The sequence below is a fragment of the Myotis lucifugus genome, unplaced genomic scaffold (assembly GCF_000147115.1).
Source record: "Myotis lucifugus unplaced genomic scaffold, Myoluc2.0 scaffold_60, whole genome shotgun sequence".
Taxonomy (NCBI): Eukaryota; Metazoa; Chordata; class Mammalia; order Chiroptera; family Vespertilionidae; genus Myotis; species Myotis lucifugus.
Genome location: NW_005871108.1, coordinates 6796136 through 6800981, shown reverse-complemented (window position 1 = coordinate 6800981; position 4846 = coordinate 6796136). Strand labels below are relative to the sequence as shown.

General features: G+C 54.7%; 1 protein-coding gene across 5 annotated transcripts in view; it reads right to left on the bottom strand.

Moving 5' to 3' along the window:
- SRC (SRC proto-oncogene, non-receptor tyrosine kinase) overlaps positions 1–4846 on the bottom strand; it is a 51154-nt gene that overhangs the window by 30594 nt on the left and 15714 nt on the right. For 4 of the 5 annotated variants that reach the window (XM_006089534.3, XM_023754474.1, XM_023754475.1 and 1 more), the window contains exon 2: positions 1057–1124. The exons of the other annotated variant lie outside the window; for it this stretch is intronic. The gene's annotated coding sequence lies outside the window, so the exon portion shown is untranslated. The remainder of the gene's footprint in view (positions 1–1056; positions 1125–4846) is intronic. 5 annotated transcript variants of the gene reach the window in all.

The following is a 4846-nucleotide window of genomic DNA, read 5'->3' as shown; positions in this document are numbered from 1 at the left end:
GGTGGGGGGGGGTGGGACGGCCCCTCAGCCCGGCCTGTGCCCTCTCACAGTCCGGGACCCCTCGCTCCTTACCGCCTGCCTGCTTGCTGCTCCCTACCACTGGGCTCACTGCTCCTTAGTGTGCCGCGGAGGCTCCCACCACCACCACTGCGCTGGCCAGCCGTGAGCCCGGCTTCTGGCTGAGCGGCGCTCCCCCTGTGGGAGCGCACTGACCACCAAGGGGCAGCTCCCACATTGAGCATGTGCCTCCTGGTGGTCAGTTCATAGCGACCAGTCATTCCACCGTTCGGTCGATTTGCATATTAGGGTTTTGTTACATAGGATGTCCTCCGAATAAATTCAATTAAAACTTTTTTGAAATAAATAAAAATTAAAAACGAAAGTTCATGGGGGGAAAACTACAGCAACCTGTGCTGGTGAGAGTGAGACGAACCAGATGGTATGGTGTGAGGGTACACCAGCGCAGCCTCCCTGAAGGGTCATCTGGTAATACACATCAAAATTACAACCGCACACACCCTACGACCTTGCAAGTTGGGATTCTCCGAGAGGCATTCTCACACATGAACGCTAAGCGTGTGACTGGGGATATTCATTGCAGAATTGTCTATAATTAAGCAAAGTCTGGAAACAACCAAAATATTCCTTGCTGATTAAATAAAGTGTGTTCTCCATCCACACAATGAGTTCTATGCAACCATGAGAAAGAAAGAAGCATATGTGAAACTTTCAACAATAAAGGTTTAAATTTTTTTAAAAAAGAAGAAAGCAGCACAGAATTATCTCCAAGGTACCCTGTTAAGAGAACACAGGTACAGAACAGGGTATACCATGTGCTACCTTTTTCAAAATAATTTTTCTGACATTTACGCTTATATATGCCTGGATCTCCCTAGAAGGACACACCAGAAACACCTCTCAATGGATAGCTCTGGCAAAGATACCTGGGTGCAAAGAGATTTCTTTTTCCTGTTTCGTTTGTACTGTTTGAATTATTTTTTACTGTGTGTGTATTAATGCTTTTTCTTTCCCTTTTAAGAAAAAATGTAGGCTTACCTGGTTTCAAATCCTGGCTCGCTCTCTCATAGCTGGGCAATTGCTTCACTTCTCTGAGCCTCTGAAGTCTGCAAAGGGAAGGATAATAATCATAGCTACCTTGCAAGGTTGTTGTGGAGGATTAATAAGACCTGGAAGGCACAGGGCTCCCCACCACGTGTGGCTCCTAGTAAGTGCATGGGTCTAGTTGATTATTCACATGGTACTACGTATACCAAGGTGGACTGTAGCGGGGGCCACCAGAGATCCTCAGACCACGTGTTCCGAGCACCAGCAATCCCCTCCAACTGGGAGAAACCAGGAAAGGCTTCCTGGCAGAGGCAGCATTTGAGAAGAGCTTCGAGGACAAGGAGTTCCACAAGTAGAGATTACTGGGGATGATGCTCCTGGCAAAGGGCCTGGAACTAGGAAAGCCCTGGGTATTCACTCAGTCATTGTGCATCGATTGGCTCCTTCAACAAAGCTTAGCTGAGCATCTACTATGCGCCAGGCACCATAGTGGGAGAGACACACAAAAGACCAGCCAAGGAAGGAATTACAGACAGTGCAGTGATGGGGACAATGAGGGCCTCGGGCCTTACCCAGGTCCAAGTGCTCACAGAGCAGACCCAAAATAGGAGGCTCAGAGCGGGAGAGGTGCAGCCTAAGGTCACACAGCAGGTTCTCGACTTCTGAACATAGCTCTCTCAGCTCTGCCCTCTCCTGGTCCCACAGGCCTGGAGAAGAGAAAGCCCACAGGGACCCTCCTGATGTGCACTCAGCAGAAGGTGGGTACACATGCAGTCTAAACTGGGGGCCCACAAGGAGGACGGACAATTGGTTCTCAGATGATAACAGCTAGTTGATGGGTAGAGAGACTCCTGCGTGCCAGACACCATGCTAAGAAGTGCACAACACACACGAGCCCAGGAGCCCCAATGCAGCCCTATGTGGACAGCCCCACTTTGCAGATGAGAAAACTGAGCACAGAGAGGTCAAGCTGCTTGCCTAAGGTCACACAGTTCCTAAGCGACAGCATCAGCAGGCAGGATCAGACTGTTCGGGCTTCACAGCCTCGTGCCCCAGGGCCCATCCCCCAAGGGAGCCACTGGCAGGGCCTGTATCAGTGACCGCACCCCCTCTCAGAAGGGCCCCAGGTGGAAGCTGTTCTCAGGCAGTCCAGGAATGTCTCCTGATAACAATGGCCCAGCAGGGGGGGAAGAGTGGGTGGTGGAGGTTGTGGCAGGAATGTGTGGGGACAGAGGAGGGAGGAGGCGGAGGGGATGGACGCGGCCCATTGGCAGCCATCATCCTGCCTGTGGAGAGAGGGGAGCACAAAGGCCCCATCAGGCACCTGCCCAAACCAGGTGGGGTATAGCACCATGGGCCCCTGCTGTGACATAGGGAGGACTCTGGGAAATCAACCAAAATCTCCTTCAGTCCTGGCCAGTGTGGCTCAGTTGGTTGGAGTGTCATCCGGTCATCAAGGGGTGGTGGGTTCCATTCCTGGTCAGGGCACATATCCAGGTTGTGGGTTCGAACCCTGGTTGGGGCACTTATGGGAGGTGGTTGACCAATATTTCTTTCTTTCTCACACCAAGGTGTCTCTCTCTCTCTCTCTCTCTCTCTCTCTCTCAACAAAAACCTTCTTCAGTACCATGGAGATGCCCATAGTCATTCCCAGGCAGTAGCAAAGGCCAATGAGCTGACCCACGCCAAGCCCTGGGCACAAAGTCCGTGCTTGATAAATGGACCCTTACTATTGCTAACATTATTATTGCCTTTGTCACTGTTCTGCTCTCCAGTTCTCACCAGGACCCTGCTACACAGGGGCAATCAGCCGCGTCTTTCAGAGGAGGGGGCAGGAGGCGGCTCAGGGAAGTCAGGTGCCCTGGCCACCATCCAAGACAGCAGAGGGCCAGCTGGGAGCCCTGGCCCTCCTGGCCCTCCTGGCCCTCCTGGCCCCAGACCACTATCAGCCTCTTACCACTGGCTCTCGCTGGGTGTCCTTACACCAGGGACAGTCCGTTTTCATTCGGGGAAATGGAGGCTGGAGCAGGGAGAGTGGCTGGCCCAAGGCCACAAAGCCCAAGAAGGACCACTTATGGAGTGAATATGCGACCTCTCTAAACGCCCAAGGCTGGGCCCCCACTGATGCTCCATCCCTCCTCACCACAGCCCTGTGGGGCAGGAACCGCCAGCACTGGCCCTGTCCACAGAGGACGAAGCTGGGCCCGGAGCAGCATGGGGGACGGCGCCACCCAACGTACCCATTTCACAGATGGGGGCTGCGTCCCTTTCTTGCCTCCCCTGTGACCTCCCACACTAGAAGGGACGCTCCCCATGGGCAGGGATCTTTACCTGATTCCATTTTTTTCCTTCAGACTCTCAAAAAAATTTCCTACTCAACTGGGGTATTTTTTCTACAGGTGGCTTTTCAATATAGATAGGACTCCTGCCTCCGAGTGGGGGTACATGAATAATGACAGTAGTAATGGTTAATATTTATTTAGCACCTACTATGTGCCATTCCTATGATCCCTTTTCACAGGTGGGGAAACTGAAGCCCAGATAGGCCAATGACATGATTAAAATCCCACCTTCTAGCAGCTGAGTTAGACGTCCCTCCCACTCTGAACTTCTCCCTAAGGAGGGGTGCTACCCAGAACCCCTGGGAAGGGCCCAAGAAAGAAGCCTGCTGCTGGGCTCTTCTTGGTAGGGTCCAGGGCCAACTCGGCCCCCTGCCCAGCCCCCCTTCCAGTGCAGGCTGGGGAGGTGAAGTGGGGCATGCTGATGAGGGTGTTGAGACCCACGCTTTTCCCCCTCACATCCTCCCACCTGGGGTTCATGCCACCCCTTCAGTGCTCCCAACAGCCCTGGAACAAGCTGTGGCCATGCTCGTTTTAGTCCTGAGGACATGGGGGCTCCAGGAAGCTGCCCCAGTCAGGAAGTAGAGAGAGAGGATGCCAACCCAGATCACAGTGATGCCAAAGCCATCCTCTCTCCACTGCATCTGTAAGGAGGCACGGGAAGGGCAGCCCGGGAGGTGGGCACTGCACGTGCAAAGGCCCTAAGGTGGGAAAGTCAGGGGTGCAGGGAGTTACCGATTGAGAGATCTGGCTGAGTGCGTCCCGGCCTAACTGGGTCACGGCCGGCCTTTGGACAGGAGTGAAGAGAACTCAGAGGGGCGTGCCCAGGCCCAGGCCACACAGCAAGGCGGAGGCCGGCACTCGAATGAGGGTGTGGGCACTGGGACTAAAGATAAGATTCTTGGAGCTCCAGACCCAAGAGTGCTGGGCTGAGGTGAAGCTGGAAAAGGAGATGCTGACTCCAAACCCACAGACCAGGCAGGTATCAGGGACCAGCCAGGTACCAACTGGCCTGACTGATGAGGGCTGAGTGGAAGGCCTCCCTGTGTGACCCTGGGCAAGTCATGCCGCCCCTGGGGCCTCAGCACCTGCACCTGGACAGAGGCCCTGGCATGCCCAGGGCTCTTCAGCAGACGCCCCAGTATCAGGGGGTGATCACAGGGAACGCTGAGGTGACGTTCTGTTCTCTCCCAACCTCTCCAAGGTCATCTCTCCTGGGGCCTCCCAGCTGCCGCACCCCCACTAGCTGTTGGCTGATGGGCCTTGGGGGGACAGTCACCAGCTGGCCCTGCCCACGGTGCCCACTGCTTCCTGCCAGCAGCTCTGGCTGCTTCTCTGCTCTGAGAACACACAGTGCCCCCACACACACCCACACGCCTACAGTAACTCCCTCAGAGAGATTGGTGGGCAGGAGCACCTGGTGGCCAGGCCCTGCACACAGT